Here is a 22,807-nt window from a genome sequence, read left to right as displayed (position 1 = left end):
TACTATGATGTTTTGTGCTTTTCAACTCACTACAACACATTTTAAAGTACAAATTATCAAGCTGTGTTCTTGCATTATCAAATCGTCAGTGTTTCAATCTCATAGCTTATCCACTAACATTCCATATAATCTTATATGTGAAGTGTGGGACTAACAAAATTTTTGGGAAAGTTATAAATAATGTAGTTTTGAGAAACATTTTAATCTCTTGGGATATGGTACAATATTAATATTGACATTTGGGTTACAACAAAGCACTTACATATGTTTAATGTCCTCAGGTTACATAATATGTTTTGTGCCAATAACAAGACAATTATATCTGGACAGTTTTATAAAAAATGTAAAAATAAGTAAGTATGAAATGGGCTTTTTAATATTATGTATCTATCAGAACATGAAGTAGTATGGCTAGAACTGGTGATAAAAAATACCACAGAACAATGTGAAGGGGGGAAAAAAACCACACACACACACACTTTCAGATCACAGCTGTGTATCATAGGAGTGGTCCAATTTCCTGGATCAATTTACAAATGAGTCCTTGAAAGCCTTAGTGGTGTGAGTCAAGAAACACAATTTTCCTTCTGAAACCACTATACTCTCATTATAATGAACTCCATTACAAAATGCAGTACTCTTTAAACTACATATAGCTACAAATTAAGGTAATCATTTCATCATCAAAATACATGTCACAAATAATAATTGACCAGCCCTTTACAAAATTCACAATGGCTATATATACCCTGGAGAAGAAACTGTTTAATGCACTGCCACCAGAAGCACACACTACCTCATTAAAATACTTCAGAAATGTTCTCCAAAAGGGGGTAAAGCTTTCATATGTACCCTCAAACACAGCTTTAAAAGGGAAAATTAAATAACATAGAGGAAAGAAGTGTGGAAAGCAAAGTTCACAAATTTATTGACCTTTAAAAAGAACTAATTTTTTTTCATGGAGTGAATCCGTTACACATTTTGCAGCATGTTTCTGACGTGTCAGCAGGTACCTTTTCGCAATAGCTTTGATCAGCAGTACCAAGTGATTATCTAATGGGTGCTGATCCTTCATGTGCTCTCCCAATTCCTCAAACACAGGCTTGAACAGAAAAGTGCCAAGAACCTCTGACACACATTTAGTATTAAGATCTTTCACAGGAACCCTCCTATTTCCAGCACTGTATTTTCTAAATACTTTTTCAGAACACATACAAATGTCAACAACATCGTCAGATGGTGAAATTAAACCACCTCTACTCTTTCTGTGTACAAGAGAATAGGCAGTATGACTCCCTTCCCCTCGCAACACTGACAAGCATGTTTCACACTGTAAAGTTCTCTCTAAGTGACGAACCACAAATCCTGAAATATAAACAACAATATGGGTTGCCACTTCAGAGAGAATCACTTCAGCTTCAACGTAATCATGATCATGGCTCACCAAATGGGTTTCCGTATCTAATAATTGCCTACGTTCAATGGTGAAATTAATTTGTTGTTCTATAGTCTGACCACTGTACGTCAAAATAGTGATCTCTTCCAGGGCTATACAATTGCCTCTGTCTGATTCACGAATTTCATTGTGAATCAGGAGTTTCTTATAGGCAGATATGAACTGTCGAGCTGTTGGATTGTTATTCCATCCACCACGACTACGGATTGCACTAAAAAACATCTCCAAATGATCTTGGGAGCACTTATAAATGGGGAGGAACTTCAACAAAGGTGCAGAGAATTGTGGTCCAAGCTTTGTATAGAGGTGCAAGACACTAGAAATACACACTAGGAAGCCAATGAAACCTGTTTTCCTGTTACTGTCCACAACTCTTTGTCCCTGACACACAGTAAGTGTTTTGATGTATGCCTGAGCTACCATTAAAAATTCTTTAACAACCTTGAAATTGTGAACATTCAGAGGCAGCTTCCACTTATTCTGCAGAAGGCTTCTGCAATTTAATATATCAAACAGGCAGTAGAATATCCTTATAAATTTTATTGTAGCAGAAGCATCTTCAAAGCCTGGTATCTTCATATCGCAGCAGTACTGCATTGCGTCTGCCACGGAAGTGCTGAGCAGCTGGGCTGCTAACCTAACTTTCATTTTGTTATTCACAAAATTGATGTGGCTGCTCGTAATGCTGTTGCCTAAGTGGAGACCTTCTTTCACTTGTAACTTATGCAGTAGTTCAAATAGGTACCATGAAATTACATTACCTTGCCCATCCCAAAAATGTTTTCTCTCCCCTAATGCATTTCTTACAAGTTTTAGCATATGGGGTGGATCTAACAGAAATGCAACTTCAAAATTGTTACCCTGAACAAAAAAGGTGGTCTTTAATCCATCAACGTCAGTATTGCACCCCAAGCATTTGGCCATAGACATATTGGAGGCACAACCGTCACACGAGAGAGACACTACTTGAATGCCACTGGCACTGGCAAGGCTAATGCATTGTTTAACCAAATGAGCTTTCTGCTCCCCTGTCAATCCACATGTCAAAAAATACCCTACTGGTAGCTTCCATGACCCATTAATTGCGACTAACATTAATACAAAGCCCTCTTTAGCTACAGGTAAACTATCCATAGCAACAGAGGACCCCATATCTATGTATCCATAATACTGTGTTCCATCAAATTCTATGTGTTGCCTGATTGCAATTTCATCCATTAACAAACTGCATAGAATTTTATTAGTCTGACCCTGATGAGAAGTTTTGATTTTATAATGGCAAATGCCTCCGTGGTAAAGCCAGGAGCACCATCCACAGCCTGGTACCACCTTGCTAATGTTCTCGGATGTGGCAGACACGTGTCGTAGCAGCGTCTAACATATTTATACGCTTGTGGGGAATAAAAGTTTAATGTAAGAGCAAACGAACGTAGCTCAGGGCTGTAAGTTCTAGGTACACTCTTACAGTTTGCCTTTGCTGCCTGTCGTTGCAATAGCTGCTTGTGCATTCCAGGTATGCTTGCAATAACACTTAAACTGTCTTCATCCACAAAATGTTTTTTCTCAGTTCTTCCATCACTGTACTCAAACATGCCACTTTTTTTATTAAACGGCGTTTGGATTGCTGAAGAACTTTGACTTTCTTCCTGTAATTTTCATTTTTTGTCAGCAGCACAGACACATCCCTCTTAAGGTTCCTCACAATTGGTGTTTCTTCAAGATTTACATTCAATGGTGTGGTGGGATTAGCAGGATGAGAAGCTTCAGCCTGAAAGCCACTGGTAGTGGCTTCATCTAGAGTTCTGCATGTAGCAGTTATATTAACTGTACATTTTGATGTCTGCTACCTTTGTGTTGGTGGTCGTCTCTTCTTCTGTTCCTACAGAAAACAAAGATTGAAAACAAATAAAAACTGTTCAATTACACCTTACAGCCTACTTATAATTATTTGCATTTCATAATGCATTTACAATGTTTGTAGATTCTGATTGGACTTGTTACTATTTATTTGCACTACAATGACAGTACAGAAACACCTGTGGATGTGAGAGGGTAAGAAACCTGCATAAGGGGGGGGGGGGATGTACTCTCAGTGGTATGTTTTGAAATAGTAGCAATATACACGTGAACATATGATACATTAGACAAACTATCTTACACAATTAAGCACTTTTTTCTAATTGATAATTTGTCACTGCCCATAACAAGAGTAAATGCAATGCTGTTACTGTGGCATTTAACTAGTGTTCTTTCACTACAGACACTAATGCTTACTGGTGTGAAACTATTATCAAAGAATACTGATTCAACTTGCTGAATTTTCCAAAATGGATGATTAAGTAATTAACGACCGAAATAAGTAAAATTAAATATGACAAAGAGGAAGAGCAGATTAAGACAGTTATAACTTGACTTAATGCCTAAAGTCTTATGACACAGAAATAAAATTACACAAAACACACAAACTCTCTTGATAAAAATAGAAATTTACGCCCGAAAATGTGATAAAACTATGAAAATATTGTTACATGGATTAATCCCACTGTAATCCGCAAATGTTGTTGGTTATAGACAAAAACACAACTGAAATTAGAGGCCTAATTAAAACATTCATACTTTCTGGCATTGTACGTTTATTTCCTAGTTTTACAGGAATTCAGAATCAATGTGCTGATTTCACGTAGACTACCTTTTGTAAGTGAGGTGGAAAGGCAGGAAAAATTGATGGTACAGCATTTTCCCTGATCCGAACACTCGAAACTGAAGTTCGGTCAATATCTTCTTCTCGAAAATGCTGGGAACATATTTTGCTCCATTTGTTAGGTATCCAGTCTTTCCTTCTTACCATATGAACCCACAGAGCCCTACGAGCTTCATTGATCGGAAATCTGAAATAAAATAAGAAGAAAACAGTTTCACAAAACGTAAACAAGGCCGCACATCTCACGAATATAAACGACAATATTTTACGAACGGGGCCACTTACGCATGGAACGTGATTCCTTTTAACTTGGTAGCACTATTCCAACGGTTAGTACACCCGTAAACAACGCAAACCGGCATTTTAAAATGAAAAAACCTTCAGCAGCTCTACACAGTAGCACAATCGGAAACGGAGTCTTCTGACCAAACTGCAATGGCGGAGCTTGGTTTCTGTCGGCTTCAAGTTTGTGACGTCATGGCATCTCCCCTCCTTATACCTCCATGGTATCCATAGAGTAGAAATATCTCTGGAGTGAGCATTGCGTCATGCGCATGTTGTCAACATTAAACTGGAATTGTCACGTGGTCTAGGGACGACGTCGATTGTTTAGCGCCAATTCGCGGCTCCGGTCGCAGGTTCGAATCCTGCCTCGGGCATGGATGTGTGTGATGTCCTTAGGTTAGTTAGGTTTAATTAGTTCTAAGTTCTAGGCGACTGATGACCTTAGAAGTTAAGTCGCATAGTGCTCAGAGCCATTTTGAGCCAATTCGCGTCCGCCATCAGGTAACGTCACGTCCCGTTACATAACACCAAAACATTCTACAATACCTTTCGAACGGAGGTATTCGCACAGGTCGTCAACGGAACGTCACGTCATTTCACGGTACGTCAAGGTTTCTCGGGAAGAAAATTTTAACGGTGCCAGTCTGTTAACATATTAAGTTAACCTATTTTCGCCGCGCTCATTCTTATAATAGTGGATTTTTTACTGTTGTACCTTCATAATCTTTATTTTATAATAGCGCTTTGTTTTAGTGACAGATTGGAGATGTTCCATGACGACTGGGATATTTTATCCACTTTCTTACACAACCGAGATCGTATATCTGAAGGCGAAAAGTTATTTAGGTTTTACAGTAACACAACGGCGCTGACGCCCACAATGTATATGTATAAGAACATAAGTAGACGAAGCAAACTCCGCCACATGACGTTTTAAGCAAAAAAGTCAGCTTTAATGAAGGAGTAAAGTACAGTTGTTTATGACGTTATTAATTACGTAAGAAATAACATCATGGATAAGTTTAACATGCTTCATTAATTCGTTTGAAGCTTTCTTTGATGTGTATGAATGTACATATTTTCCCTAGTAAGTAATTGTCGATGTTTTGAAACGTTGTCTCACTTCTGATTAATTTACCAAACATAATTGATCAAGAACATAGGTTATAAAGTTTGCTTCGGCCATTGACAAATTTTCTCGTTGTTAGCTCCTCAGTTCTGATACTATACTCTAACATTTTATGCATATTAGGGAGTAGACAACATTCCATTAGAACTACTGATGGCCTCGGGAGAGCCAGTCATGACAAAACTCTACCATCTGGTGAGCACGATGTATGAGACAGGCGAAATACCCTCAGACTTCAAGAAGAATATAATAATTCCAATCCCAAAGAAAGCAGGTGTTGACAGATGTGAAAATTACCGAACTATCGGTTTAATAAGTCACAGCTGCAAAATACTAACGCGAATTCTTTAGAGACGAATGGAAAAACTGGTAGAAGCCGACCTCGGGGAAGATCAGTTTGGATTCCTTAGAAATGTTGGAACACGTGAGGCAATACTGACCTTACGACTTATCTTAGAAGAAAGATTAAGAAAAGGCAAACCTACGTTTCTAGCATTTGTAGACTTAGAGAAAGCTTTTGACAATGTTAACTGGAACACTCTCTTTCAAATTCTGAAGGTGGCAGGGGTAAAATACAGGGAGCGAAAGGCTATTTACAATTTGTACAGAAACCAGATGGCAGTTATAAGAGTCGAGGGGCATGAAAGGGAAGCAGTGGTTGGGAAAGGAGTGAGACAGGGTTGTAGCCTCTCCCCGATGTTATTCAATCTGTATATTGAGCAAGCAGTAAAGGAAACAAAAGAAAAATTCGGAGTAGGTATTAAAATTCATGGAGAAGAAGTAAAAACTTTGAGGTTCGCCGATGACATTGTAATTCTGTCAGAGACAGCAAAGGACTTGGAAGAGCAGTTGAACGGAATGGACAGTGTCTTGAAAGGAGGATATAAGATGAACATCAACAAAAGCAAAACGAGGATAATGGAATGTAGTCGAATTAAGTCGGGTGGTGCTGAGGGAATTAAATTAGGAAATGAGACACTTAAAGTAGTAAAGGAGTTTTGCTATTTAGGGAGTAAAATAACTGATGATGGTCGAAGTAGAGAGGATATAAAATGTAGACTGGCAATGGCAAGGAAAGCGTTTCTCAAGAAGAGAAATTTGTTAACATCGAGTATAGATTTAAGTGTCAGGAAGTCGTTTCTGAAAGTATTTGTATGGAGTGTAGCCATGTATGGAAGAGAAACATGGACGATAACTAGTTTGGACAAGAAGAGAATAGAAGCTTTCGAAATGTGGTGTTACAGAAGAGTGCTGAAGATAAGGTGGGTAGATCACGTAACTAATGGGGAGGTATTGAATAGGATTGGGGAGAAGAGAAGTTTGTGGCACAACTTGACTAGAAGAAGGGATCGGTTGGTAGGACATGTTTTGAGGCATCAAGGGATCACAAATTTAGCATTGGAGGGCAGCGTGGAGGGTAAAAATCGTAGAGGGAGACCAAGAGATGAATACGCTAAGCAGATTCAGAAGGATGTAGGTTGCAGTAGGTACTGGGAGATGAAGAAGCTTGCACAGGATAGAGTAGCATGGAAAGCTGCATCAAACCAGTCTCAGGACTGAAGACCACAACAACAACAACAGGGATGGTGACTCAAAACCCCAAATTCGCCGTTCAGTACTGTGTTAAGCGACTTGACGAGATGTGACATGAAAGACATTGCAAATACATGCTGACGTGAAGCTTCTGTGACGTATTGCTCGTTCATTTTGCTCTTTAAAGCTAAGAGCCCAATTTAGTTCAAATATCAGATTAAACTGCTATGGTGCATGCAACACGTCTATGCTAAGTCCACAGCACTTACGAAGGGAATCTGTCTTTACTAGCGATATGACAACATGCAAAATTTATAGGACAAATGTCGGTCAAATCTGCGGAGTTCCGAGATCACGTGACCATTGTGGCAACGTATGCTGACAACACAAAATCAATTCTGCGCTTCTGAATGCTCGCTCCTGAGATATTTCTACTCTATGGTTGTATCCCATTCTTCAGTAATCTACAAAATTTACCGGATGACTGCTTCTCTGAACTAGCTGATGCAAAATAAAGTAAATAATGACGAACGGGTTCCAGGACATGCGTCGTCGCGAAACGGCAGTTTTTGTTAATTTTCGGATGACGTCACGTAAAGACGGCGTGGTTACGCACGTTCGTTATACAGATATAGTGTGGCATTATACAGTATTTAAGCTCCTGTAACAACTCGATCTGTTAATGGATGGATACCGATAACTTCCTGCTTATGCAGTAAACGTCAGTTTTTACTGCGGTATTTTCAGTCAAGAGTATTTAATTATAATGGTGAAGTCTCGTGCAGCCTTTGGTTACAAAGAAGAATATTTTAACGATTAAATACATCATTATCGAGGTAAGGTTGTTACAAAAATATTAAAATTTTACTACCATATTTGCATGACGTTACAGGCTGAAGATACGGAGTAACATAATCAACAAACAGATGCTAATGGCCTTGTCTTTACGAAACACTACTTGCTATAAAAGTACGTATGGAAATTTATAAAATATGAACGATATTATAGTCCTTTTTTCATTTTGACCATGTTACGAAGTATGTAACCTCTTTGTACATAATTATCGATTTGCCTTGAAAAGGAAATATGTTTAAGGAAAAAGACCATACAGAGTTATGCAGCAAAACATTTTTGACGTTGAGGCCGTTGCTGCTGTAACGAAAGTATAGCAACGTTGCCATCAGTTTTCCCCTATGTCACGGAAATAGGCAAGAAATATAATCTTCATCGAACAGCGAAACATAAGTCACAATTTTTCTGTACTTTTATCAAAAATACCTTATAGCAAAACGTTTTTTACCATTTTCAACGTGTAGTTTCGTTCCATCTGAAACTGTGTTTAGCTAAAATTAGGTTTTATTTGTACAAAAACCCATGAGAAGCTCATGGCTAGAGTTGACGAATAAGTGCTGCTATTTTCAGAGTATCAATAGTCGCAGGACGAAAACTTCAGTACAGTAGCAGGTGTTAGGAGCAAACTTTTTTGGTACATAAAGCTGGGATTAATGTTAATCCTCAAATCCAAAACTTAATGGATGAGAAAGATTCTGAGACGACAAACCCTTAATATTACCTGACTCACTTAAATAATATTCTTAATGATCTACATTTTCCGCTTAATAAGCCTTTTGTTTTAATACTGTATCAGTATCTGGACCAGATTTATAACAGGTACAAATAGAATGCCCCATTTTGAGCAAAAAAAAAAAAAGGACGTGATGGATAAAAGCGAATGTAGCTGTCGCCTATGTACTGTCGTACACTTAATAAAGAAAGTAGTTAATTGCTAACTACTATGTACAGGGATTCGTTTTCTTATGGCGACTACACCGCGCTGTACTAAGATTGCTAACGACATCGACACGGACGATATTGTAAATCCCAGTCTTTCTTTCCCTGCTGACTGGAGGAGCTGTTTTCTAATTCCAGTTTTTAACTTATATGCATTTAAGGTTTAGTGAGTCGTGTCTCTAGTCAAACAATAAAAATTTTTGTTGCACAAGATTACAGAACTCCCGTTTCAATCTTAGACAAGAGTGCAACGTCTATTCGGAAATTATTATTTTATTTTATGCCCCTATTAACTACTTTGGTGTTCATCGAGCTTCTGTAGAGCTGTAAGATCTAGGTATCATTTCGAAACGGTTTTATCTTCTTTGTGGAAAGAGTTTCTCAACAACGGCACTCCTGTTTTCCAGTGTTTAGTGCTGACGCGAAAATTTCTTATGTGAAAGTATCAGGAAGGTAACAACATTTTAATGGGCCCAGTGATGTTAGTACAAGTAAAATTAACTGAGAATCCGTTTAAAATAAAATGCCTACTCTCCTGATTTGCGTCATTTATTTATTGATCGGAAACCTCTTCCATAATACTCTTTTGATCCCAGGCAATCGCTGCGTACATGCACCTTTGAGACGGAGGTAAGAGCAGTGCAGTTGGGTACTGAGATTCGAATCCCAAGCAGGACAATGCAGGTTGGGTGTTGTGTTCAGTCTGCTAAAATTCCACGAAGAGACCTTGCAAGCCTAGGTGTGGGCACGCAGTTAACTTTAGGGCAAGGGGGATGGGACGATGCCATTCCAACGTTTGGTCGCTATCGTGAGACACAAAGCATAGAGACTTGGCTCGTATCCGTCGCCTGTGTTCAAACACCAGCTTGTGACAGCTACCTACAAATTGTAGCACGTAGATACACCGACGAGATTGCAATAGAACTGCGACCTGCCTTTTTGGATGAAAGTGTGAGGACTGTGTCGACACAGTCATTACGCAGCCATCTCCATGCGATCGGTTTCGCGTCTGTGGGTCTAATATGTACAATAATATAAAGCCTCCAGCACCGCAGTGCACGTGAAGGTGGGCAGCGAACTCCTGGTATGGAATCTGAATGAGTGACGTCGAGTTCTGCTCACCGACGAGTACAGAAACTGCCTGACGCCTGGAGAACGTTTACATTATACCGTAAGTTGGCAGCGTCAGACTGATCCATTTCTGAATCTGAGTTCCTTAGAAAGCAGGATACAGTATCAAGGCCACTATAGTTCGATTAAAATCACTTGATAGTTGACGTCTGTCAGTTGCTGCTACAGTGTTCAAATGGTTCAAATGGCTCTGAGCACTATGGGACTTAACTTCTAAGGTCATCAGTCCCCTAGAACTTAGAACTACTTAAACCTAACTAACCTAAGGACATGACACACACCCATGCCCGAGGCAGGATTCGAACCTGCGACCGTAGCGGTCGCGCGGTTCCAGACTGTAGCGCCTTTAACCGCTTGGCCACCCCGGCCGGCGCTACAGTGTTGCCACAACCGCTGCTGGCTACCGCTCGGTTATAGGTGACACTCAGACATGGTGGGGTCACATCACAAATACAGTTTATTTCTAACGAGGAGAAATGATGAAAGCAGCCGCCGCGAGGTATGTCGGAAATGCGAGATGATCTGTCGACAACTGAATTTAAGTGACCAACGACTGAACTGCGGCAGATGACGCGTTTTGTAGCCCTGAATTTAAACTCATGTCGTTACCTACTCACAACCTCATTATGTGCAATATATTAGAGAAAACGGCGGCCAACAGCCTGCGGCAGAACTAAAATCATGGTCGTTTTGTTTAAGGCAATTAAAACTAATTAAAGCTAACTTTTATTAGCAAACTCAAGACAGAAGAATTTCAGTTTCAGCGCTAAAAGCAAACTGTAATTTCTCGCTATTATCGGTTACCTGAAAGTATTCTCACACTGCCTACAAGAGCTGCCGCATTACCAGACAATCAGCAGTCTCCGTTGGCACTTGGTTGCAGATTATAGGCGATACAGGCAGAATTCCAAACGAAAAAGGAATGATATGAAGAAAAATAAAAGCAAATGAAATAGTCAATGCGATGATAAAAAATGGAGCGGAAAAAATTATAAATAAAAATTTACATTTAAATCAATTACTTGAATAAAAATAGTAATCAAACTCTTTTGATTAGATTTAGAAAAAAGATCCTCATTTCTGACAAGATTCGAACCCACGACCTTTTACACGTCGGGCTACCACACAAATCTTTCCACTATGCCGTAACAGAAGCCAAAGATGTTATATTTATGACTGTCGTCACCCAGTTGCAACAACGAGCTGCAGCCTTCAAAAATTGGGCTTCGGATTCAAGAAAGAATGCATGACAAGGAACTGAAAGTGAAGTGACCTGATTGTTGAGGCAGTTTGGCAACGGCGAACACTTTGGGCGTGGCGTTGAGCGCTCTGATTGGAGGAAACCAGCTACATCGTGTAAAGTGTCAACTATGAAGTAATGTTAATCGGATTATATAGGTCTTCATTTACGATGTACTTTCAGACTGTTAACAACACGTGTGTTTGCTAATGATGTCATATTAGAATGACTTCTATAACTATAACAACTATTGACCTGATAATCTATATAATCTCACAAATTAGATCTCTATGTAACATATCTCATTATCACAAGACAAAGTGCCAATTTTTGGAGGACGCAGATCGAAATAGATCTGCGCCGGTATAGTATTGAATGAAGCGAATTTGGTTCGATAACAATAATCTGTCAAACTTTGAAGATTCTCATTTGGATTAATGTGAACGGGAACTGCGTACACTAATCTCCCAGATAGCCTCTGTGTGAAAAGTACAGAGCGGACACGAATAAAACCGACAAACTGCAGGGACGGATTAATGACTGGAAATGGAGGAAAAGAGGTCCTATGAACATGTGTCAGGAAATGCTTCGTTGTCACGACAGATGGCGCTGACGCATGAGAGTTCCTCTGACCACGTGCCCTGTGCTGCTTGTGTGTTCCAGGCCGTGTGATTGACACAGTGTACTGTAAGCAGCAGAATGGTCCGGTAATCATGTCGGGAACGAGCCGAAATGGTGTTCGTGTACGGCCAAGCAGATGGAAACGGCCAAGAAGCATCATCGGTGTGACCAAGGTTAATAAGGGTGTGACAACCCATGATGCGACGTCTGAAAGGGTGCATTGCATCCTGTGGAGGCTACTTTGAACATCTGTTGTGACGTGGATACGATGCAGCTCTGTACTGTGTTCTGGGGCGATTTGTTGTCGTTACAAGCACGCGGTCCATTTCCGGACACATGTTCATGGGACGTTTCTCCCTTCATTACCAGTCAGGAGTCAATCCTCGCAGTTTGCAGATTCGTCTCTGTCATTACAAAGACAACACTGGCATTCACATTGTATTAAATATAACGACATGGAACGTAAGGCTAACGAAGAGGAGAGAAGGGGAAATGATTAGGGTCGCTGCCTGCGGTGCGTATGGTCCCGGGTGTCATTCCCGGTTGTTGTTGTTGTCTTCTGTCGAGAGACTGGTTTGATGCAGCTCTTCATGCTACTCTATACTGTGCAAGCTTCTTCATCTCCCAGTAGCTCCTCAAATTTTTCTGAAGTAGAGATGTTCGTAACAGGATCCACTCAGTCTCGTGAGATGAGATGAAAAACCACTCAGTCTCGTGAGATGAGATGGGAAACCGCGTGGCTAAAGAAGCAGGGGCACCATCAGCATTCATCTATTAGCAATAACGGCTGAAGTGATTGGCGACATGTTGATCAGGTATTCCACGATCATAGACCGCTCCTTGTACTACCTCGTAGACAGCAGTAGATCAGGTCTAACAAAGGCCTAATCCCTGAATGGTGTTTAGTTTAGTTACATTTCTCCAAATTATTTTTATTCCCACAGTAATATATTTCAGTGATTTCTAAAGCGTAGTTAGTTATAATAAATTTTTATTTTCTAGAATAGCTTGATATTTAAAATTTCGTAGTGCCGCGTGCTACCTTGCTAATAAGCTTTCGCTGTAACATTTGTGTATCTAGACTGTAATTACTCAGTTTCCTGAATATACAGGGGGTGCGCGAAAAAACCGACCCCGACTACTGCTCTTTTCTCGCCCGCCCATTTTCATCTATTGTTTCGAAGCCGCTGCGACAACGTTTTGTAGTGTCAGTCCGAAAGCCAGACTTGATAAGACGTGGTAAGTAAATCAACGAGATATATCCTCTTCTAAAATGAATCGTAATAGTGGAGGCGGTCGTGTCTACCGCTTTATTTAAGGAAACACGGAACATTTTTGCAAAGAAGTTTCCTGACGTTTCGATACCAGTAAAAAAGCGGTGAACAGGATTTGGTACAAATTGGTGTACTATGGGGTGTTTGAAAAGTCTCTCCGCAGTGCCGTATGATTGTTAGCCGCGCGTGCCGTATACCGCAGTGAATATACCGAAATGAAACTCAGTGAAATACAAGTTAGTAACCTAGGCAGGCGAACAATCATACGGCACGCGCGGCTAACAATCATACGGCACTGCGGATAGACTTTCTGAGCACCCCGTAGGCGTATATGATCAGTTGCAAACGCAAAAAAGAATCGAGCTCCATCCGTACGTAAGCTTCCGTGATCGTGGATATTCTAGCACGAATGATCTCAGAGTCCAAAGGAGTAGACACATACGTTGTCGCAACAAGAACGTTTCGTGTTGGTCTTGTTAACGTGTTTTACATCGTGTAGGGTTGAAGCCCTCCAAAATGACATGTGTCCACAACTGAAGGAGGGAGATAGGACAAAACGTGTGAAATGCTCTATCTGAATATGTCAAACAATTGAGAGTGAAGTGTAACAATCCCTATACGATTAATAGGGAACCTCTTCACGGTGAAAAAATCTGAGTGTGGTGTGTCGCTTCAGCAAGTCGGATTGTGGCTCAAACAAAGCAGTGTGTATGCGAATCTTTGAGGAATTTTACGCACGGTTGACTCCCATGAAGCTCTGCATGCTGTCTTTCGACAGGATTGGGCGACCTATTACACTTTACTCGAGTCACCGAAAAGACTCACAGAAGAAAGGACCGCCAGCAAAGGATCGTAGCCGCCGCATTCGCCGGACCTAACCACCTGTCATTTTTATCAGTGGGGCAGTCTAAGAGGAAAAGTGTATGCAAATAATCCAATAACTTAAGAAGACTTGGAGGACAACATTCGTAATGAAATTTTGAGGACCGATGCTGCAGAGTTCCGCGAAGTGTATATTCAGATGTTACGGCTCTCGCAAAAGTGCATTGAAGCACAAGGAGGTCATTTGCAGCACCTAATGCAATGCATGAACCATGGACCTTGCCGTTGGTGGGGAGGCTTGCGTGCCTCAGCGATACAGATGGCCGTACCGTAGGTGCAACCACAACGGAGGGCCAACAGTCTGGATGATTGACTGATCTGGCCTTGTAATATTAACCAAAATGGCCTTGCTGTGCTGGTACTGCGAACGGCTGAAAGCAAGGGGAAACTACAGCCGTAATTTTTCCCGAGGACATGCAGCTTTACTGTATGATTAAATGATGATGGCGTCCTCTTGGGTAAAATATTCCGGAGGCAAAATAGTCCCCCATTCGGATCTCCGGGCGGGGACTACTCAAGAGGACGTCGTTATCAGGAGAAAGAAAACTGGCATTCTACGGATCGGAGCGTGGAATGTCAGATCCCTTAATCGGGCAGGTAGGTTAGAAAATTTAAAAAGGGAAATGGATAGGTTTAAGTTAGATATAGTGGGAATTAGTGAAGTTCGGTGGCAGGAGGAACAAGACTTTTGGTCAGGTGATTACAGGCTTATAAATACAAAATCAAATAGGGGTAATGCAGAAGTAGGTTTAATAATGAATAAAAAATAGGAGTGTGGTTTAGCTACTACAAACAGCATAGTGAACGCATTATTGTGGCCAAAATAGACACAAAGCCCATGCCTACTACAGTAGTACAAGTTTATATGCCAACTAGCTATGCAGATGATGAAGAAATAGATGAAATGTATGACGAGATAAAAGAAATTATTCAGGTAGTGAAGGGAGGCGAAAATTTAATAGTCATGGGTGACTGGAATTCGTCAGTAGGAAAAGGGAGAGAAGGAAACATCGTAGGTGAATATGGATTGGGGGGAAGAAATGAAAGAGGAAACCGCCTTGTAGAATTTTGCATAGAGCATAACACTTGGTTCAAGAATCATAAAAGAAGGTTGTATACCTGGAAGAATCCTGGAGATACTAAAAGGTATCAGATAGATTATATAATGGTAAGACAGAGATTTAGGAACCAGGTTTTAAATTGTAAGACATTTCCAGGGGCAGATGTGGATTCTGACCACAATCTATTGGTTATGAACTGCAGATTGAAACTGAAGAAACTGCAAAAAGGTGGGAATTTAAGGAGATGGGACCTGGATAAACTGAAAGAATCACAGGTTGTAGAGAGTTTCAGGGAGAGCATAAGGGAACAATTGACAGGAATGAGGGAAAGAAATACAGTAGAAGAAGAATGGGTAGCTCTGAGGGATGAAGTAGTGAAGGCAGCAGACGATCAAGTAGGTAAAAAGACGAGGGCTAACAGAAATCCTTGGGTAACAGAAGAAATATTGAATTTAATTAATGAAAGGAGAAAATATAAAAATGCAGTAAATGAAGCAGGCAAAAGGGAATACAAACGTCTCAAAAATGAGATTGACAGGAAGTGCAAGATGGCTAAGCAGGGATGGCTAGAGGACAAATGTAAGGATGTAGAGGCTTGTCTCACTAGGGGTAAGATAGATACTGCCTACAGAAAAATTAAAGAGACCTTTGGAGAGAAGAGAACCACTTGTATGAATATCAAGAGCTCAGATGGCAACCCAGATCTAAGCAAAGAAGGGAAGGCAGAAAGGTGGAAGGAGTATATAGAGGGTTTATACAAGGGCGATGTACTTGAGGACAATATTATGGAAATGGAAGAGGATGTAGATGATGACGAAATGGGAGATAAGATACTGCGTGATGAGTTTGACAGAACACTGAAAGACCTGAGTCGAAACAAGGCCTTGGGAGAGCCAGTCATGACAAAACTCTACCATCTGGTGAGCACGATGTATGAGACAGGCGAAATACCCACAGACTTCAAGAAGAATATAATAATTCCAATCCCAAAGAAAGCAGGTGTTGACAGATGTGAAAATTACCGAACTATCGGTTTAATAAGTCACGGCTGCAAAATACTAACGCAAATTCTTTACAGACGAATGGAAAAACTGGTAGAAGCGGACCTTGGGGAAGATCAGTTTGTATTCCGTAGAAATGTTTGAACACGTGAGGCAAAACTAACCTTACGACTTATCTTAGAAGAAAGATTAAGAAAAGGCAAACCTACGTTTCTAGCATTTGTAGACTTAGAGAAAGCTTTTGACAATGTTAACTGGAATACTCTCTTTCAAATTCTAAAGGTGGCAGGGGTAAAATACAGGAAGCGAAAGGCTATTTACAATTTGTACAGAAACCAGATGGCAGTTATAAGAGTCGAGGGGCATGAAAGGGAAGCAGTGGTTGGGAAAGGAGTGAGACGGGGTTGTAGCCTCTCCCCGATGTTATTCAGTCTGTATATTGAGCAAGCAGTAAAGGAAACAAAAGAAAAATTCGGAGTAGGTATTAAAATTCATGGAGAAGAAGTAAAAACTTTGAGGTTCGCCGATGACATTGTAATTCTGTCAGAGACAGCAAAGGACTTGGAAGAGCAATTGAACGGAATGGACAGTGTCTTGAAAGGAGGATATAAGATGAACATCAACAAAAGCAAAACGAGGATAATGGAATGTAGTCAAATTAAATCGGGTGATGCTGAGGGAATTAGATTAGGAAATGAGACACTTAAAGTAGTAAAGGAGTTTTGCTATTTAGGGAGTAAAATAACTGATGATGGTCAAAGTAGAGAGGATATAAAATGTAGACTGGCAATGGCAAGGAAAGCGTTTCTCAAGAAGAGAAATTTGTTAACATCGAGTATAGATTTAAGTGTCAGAAAGTCGTTTCTGAAAGTATTTGTATGGAGTGTAGCCATGTATGGAAGTGAAACGTGGACGATAACTAGTTTGGACAAGAAGAGAATAGAAGCTTTCGAAATGTGGTGCTACAGAAGAATGCTGAAGATAAGGTGGGTAGATCACGTAACCAATGAGGAGGTATTGAATAGGATTGTGGAGAAGAGAAATTTGTGGCACAACTTGACTAGAAGAAGGGATCGGTTGGTAGGACATGTTTTGAGGCATCAAGGGATCACAAATTTAGCATTGGAGGGCAGCGTGGAGGGTAAAAATCGTAGAGGGAGACCAAGAGATGAATACACTAAGCAGATTCAGAAGGATGTAGGTTACAGTAGGTACTGGGAGATGAAGAAGCTTGCACAGGATAGAGTAGTATGGAGAGCTGCATCAAACCAGTCTCAGGACTGAAGACCACAACAACAACAACAACAATGCAATGCAGAAGACAAGAAAAAATCTGTAAATATAGAACTTTGTATTATCTTATTTGTTGTTTCTTTATTATTTAATAATTATATATTTATCTATTTATTGCTCTATCCGCTCGTTGCGGGCAACAATTCGTGCGTAGTTGGCGAGCAGTCTGTACTAGGACCGTTCATATTTTTAAAAATATCGGGAATCCAATATATCGATATTGGAAAATGTATCATTACCGGCTCTCGATGTAACGAAAAAAATTATCTATATATCGACGGGAAATATATGGTATCTACGTTACGGCCTATAAAAATATCAGCTGCAGATTGTAAATATACTACCGGTTTTAGAGCTGCATATTTAAATATTGATTTATTATTAGATATTCTGTACATCAAGAAGCTATCAGCCTGCTTACCTCCCTTGGAGTAAGAATTGAAATGAAAACGATGCACGTTCATACTTGGCGATAACCACTTTGCTAACAATGGTAACTACACGTAAGTAGCATAGGAAGAGGTATCCGATGGGTCTGTTGTTCGCTTTCGTCACATATCGGATTTATCCGGAACACCTTATGTTGACTTCCTTGTTTTTTAATTTCTGCAAATGCAGTTAACTACCAGTTGTAGTGTCAAAACTGCGTGATGAAGTTAAACGTTGCAGTTTCTGTTGGTAGCCCCGAGCGCCGACTACGTCAGTATTTCCCCTCACATGTCTTCGTCCATCCTACAAAGCCCAATCTTGTCCTTTAGATTTTTGTTCACCATTTTCAGCAACTTCTCTTACCCCCCCCCCCCCCCCCCCCAGCCAGCCAATGTGCTGGGACTTCTTTGTGTCACCTATATTTGCTTCATACAGTCAAAGAGAAAGACATACAATCATAGAGAAAACTGGACCTGATGAAAGCTCAAAAAAGTAGTAAGACTCCTTCGCACAGTGACTCTAAAATTGTGTTCTACCACAATTTTTAAAGAACAATTTCAAATATTCATCGGAAATAGCGAAAAAATGTAATTTAAAATAAAAATGTCGGCTCCTGATATTGCCATTTAGATATCGATACGTTGGCAAAAAAATTATCGCCGATATATAGCGATATTTTTTGGAAGAAATATCGATATATCGACAATTTATCTACAGCCTTAGCCTTTATCTGGGGCAGGTTTTTCGTGCGGCACCCTGTAGAAATGTATTTGATTTTGTTCCGTATGCAATAATATGCAACTTATTTCAGTTTAAGGAATTCATTGTTTATATAAAAATGTAATAACTGACATTGCTTAAATTCCGCTACAAAAAAGAAGAATCTGGTTAATCAGTACTTCAAAAGTCTTATGAATTGCTAAAGAGTGGAAGGAAATGCGTTGATTGTTATGTTACTAACTAAAATTATGTTAGTATAAACTCATAGAGTAAAGACATTTACTCTATGTATAAACTGTATGAAGTAACCCTGTTAGGATATTCTCTGAAGTAACAGTACAAATACGCTACAGTTGAGAGTAGCCCCGTGAGCAGCAATCTGCGGCTGTTTGCCGATGTGCAAGAAAGTGTCGTCTTTGAGCGACTGTAGGACGTAGGGTGACATAGACAGAATTTCTGTTTGGTATGATGAATGGCTGCTTGTTCCAAACGTGAAAAAAAATTAGTTACTGTAGATAAGTAGCAAAAACAATCCTCCAGGGTTCAAATACAGTATTAGCTTAGCCCGTAACTCACGAGGTGTGGTCTCTCAGACCACGCCAGAATTTTCCAAGTCGCTCTCGTAGGTCAGTTATGACGGAATGTTTTTATACACCACCTACTCGTTTTTAATCAACAACCCTACAAATTATTACTGTCGGTTGCGTTATCACCTTATTTGATTGTTGTTGACATGTGTTGTTGACTTGTGATGGAGGGTCTCATAGATCGCGCCTCGTGAACTACGCACCTGTTTTTCGTCAGTTCAATACAAAATGTGTTAGCAAGAATGTGAAAATTTTACACACTGATCACAATTCTGCTAGCGAACAAAAGGACCATTCAGAGGAAGAACTTCAGGACAATGTTGATGAGGACCTATCTGTTTCTCCTATAAAATATTTGATGTGTTAGTTAAAATTAAATGTGTTCTGAGTGGTGGTAAAGAAAAATGTTAATCTCAGTACTGAATGTTAATTTTGCAGCCTTTCTTTTTTTGAGTTCCATTTTTATGTGCAACTTTAAACAATGGAAATCAGTCTTACGTGAAAATTTACTTTCTACATAGATATCATAATTCTGCAGAACGTAAAATTCAGTTTCCTAACAGCTTGTTTATGTGTGCTATTGAAGAAGCTTCACAAAAGTATGTGATTTTTGCGTGATGCAAAAATAAAATACTGGTGGTTTTATTTAGTGGAATAAAATCAACAGAGAGTATTTAAACAACACTTACGTATTTGTAACCATAAATGTTACATAACATAAATTAAATTTTCAAATGATTTACAAATGGTTCAAATGGCTCTAAGCACTATGGGACTTAACATCTGAGGTCATCAGTCCCCTAGACTTAGAACTACGTAAATTTAACTAACCTAAGGACATCACAAACATCCATGCCCGAGGCAGGATTCGAACCTGCGGCCGTAGCGGTCGCTCGGTTCCAGACTGTAGCGCCTAGAACCGCTAGGTCACAACGGCCGGAAATGATTACAGCGTAGATCTTGGTTTAAAGCTAGGGGTCCCAGAGACTACAGCTCGTAGTATGCGTTACAGAAAAGTCTCCTCGTGATGGTGAGTTACGGGTTAGTGGAGTGCTGTTTGACACAGTCACATCGAGTATAGGCTTAATGTTGGTAAGCGACAGGAAACGGGACGAGCAGGGTCTGTTGGGCAAAATTAAAGACAAGAAACAACATTATTCAAAAGCTCTGTGGTACTCCCTGGGGAGCAACGGCCTCCACTGTCCGCACCTCTGCTTTAGCAATTGTATTCTCGGCTGCCGAATACTGTGCTCCGATTTGGCTGAACAGCCCACATGTAAAAAAGGTGGATGTCCAGTTGCATAACACTCTAAGGATGATTTCTGGAGTAATTAAACCCACTCCAACGCAATGGCTCCCAATATTAAGCCACATCCCGCCCTTGTACGTGACGTACTGACGCCCTTATGCGTGAATACAAAAACATCATGGGAAATCGAAGCCTGCCAATCCACCAGGACATTGAGGCTGCAAACACTAATAGGCTTCGATCTAGGAACCCGCCAACAGGAACAGCAAGGAACTGTGTACAAGAAGGTTTCAGTATCACAAACGCATGGTCTGAAGAATGGAACGCATGGCAAAATCATAACATGCCTTGCATCACACAAAAACCACCTGGTTTTGACCTACCACGCAAAACGTGGTCCACTCTAAATAGGATTAGAACTCGTCATGGCAGATGTGCTTACTCCCTGTATAAATGGGGTAAAATACTATCTCCTCAGTGTGACTGCGGAGAAAGTCAGACCATCAGCCACATTGTTGGAAGAGTGTTCCAGAAGAGCCTACAATGGGAGCCCCGACGACTTCCTGCTCGCAACTCCAGTGTCGATAGGTTATATTAAGAGACTCGATGTTTGTTTGTAATCCTCAAACTTTGTTGTATTAGTAATGCTTGTTTGCAATTATTACCGTTTGTTATATTAGTGATTTGTTTGTTTCTTTCTTATGTGTCTGTATTGCCATACGATAAATAATACAAATAATGTTGGGAGAACTCTAGGAAAGTGTGGTTCACCCATAAAGCAGACCACATGTAGAACACTTGCGCGACCCTTTGATCCCTACCAGGTCGGATTAAAGGAAGGCATCGAAGCATTTCGGAAGTATACTTTTAGATTTGTTATGGGTAGCTGTGGTCAACACGCGAGAATTACGAAATGCGTCGTGAATTGAATTGAGAATCCTCGGAGGGAAGGAGACGTTCTTGTCGCGAGATACTATTGAGACAGTTCTGAGACAGGGATTTGCGACACACTACAGTACGATTCTGCTGCCACCAACGCACGTCTCGCAAGGACCGCGAAGACAAGATAACGGAAATCAGGGCTCATACTGAGACATATACAATAGTTTTTTTCCTTCGCTCCATTTGCGAGTGGAATAGGAAATGGAATGACTCGCAGTGGTACAAGATAACCTTCTTTCATGTACTGTATAATGTTTCGACAAAAAACAAATGGCTCTGAGCACTATGGGACTTAACATCTTAGGTCATCAGTCCCCTAGAACTTAGAACTACTTAAACCTAACTAACCTATGACATCACATACATCCATGCCCGAGGCAGGATTCGAACGTGCGACCGTAGCGGTCGCGCGGTTCCAGACTGAAGCGCCTAGAACCGCTCGGCCACCACGGCCGGCGACAAAAAACAGGGAAAGGCCAAAAATACAATGTCACCACGTTTAATACAGTGTAGAAAACCCTCTGACTTTCAAAACAGCTTCCAACCGTCTCGCAATGGACTAATACAGGTATTACATGGTTTTCAAGGGAAACGTACATCATTATTTCAGCAAAATAGTGGGAGGTTCAGGTAACGTTGATGGAGGTTGTTAGCGATCACGCACCCTTCTCGCAAAATAAGACAACAGGGGGTCAATAATAATGAGATATGGTGGATCTGCTGGCCAGGGAAGATGCGACAGTTCACCCTTGTGCTCACGGAACCAGGCCTGGACGATGTGAGCTCTAGGAATAAGGGCCCTGTCGTCTTGGACACAACACCGCCACTGGAGAACAAACATCGTACCATGAAATGGAGCTGATCAGCCAAAATGGTCACATAATCCTTGGCAGTAATCCGACCTCACAGAGTAATCATGGGGTCCGTGGAATACCACGACGTGGCCGCCAAAATCATCACCGAACACACGCCATGTTTCACTCTACGGACGTAAACTCGAGCAAAAGTTGAAAACAGTGTGAAACAAGACTCGTCCGACCAAACGACTTTCTTACGTTGCCAGATTTTATAGTTTCGGCACCAAATTTTCCTGTTCTAAGCATCTGCATCACTGAACAGTGGTTTTGGATTCCAAACTCGCCCTGAAATTTCTTGCTCATGGAGCACACTACGTGTTATTCTGGAGCTGACAGGATTCGCGAGTGCGATATTCAATTCTGCAGTGAATTTTGCAGCTGTCATTCACTTATTCTTCGTTACAGTCTTCGTCAAAGATCGTCTGTCACGATCACTCACCACATACTTTCATCCGCGTTCTCACTTACCGGATTAGGTTTTTTCACTTTCGCTGCATGCGGCATATATCTTCGATAAGGTTGAAAGGTGGCTACACTGAGTCACAGCGCCAGAGATCGCGCCAAAGAGTTTTACTCCGCCGCCTCCACTGGCAGTGCTTGTTCAGAAGTTGTGGTGGTTAGTGCT

Source organism: Schistocerca nitens, chromosome 5, assembly GCF_023898315.1.
Source record: "Schistocerca nitens isolate TAMUIC-IGC-003100 chromosome 5, iqSchNite1.1, whole genome shotgun sequence".
Classification (NCBI taxonomy): Eukaryota; Metazoa; Arthropoda; class Insecta; order Orthoptera; family Acrididae; genus Schistocerca; species Schistocerca nitens.
The sequence above is the reverse complement of the archived record's forward strand: the minus strand, read 5'-3'. Positions refer to the sequence as shown.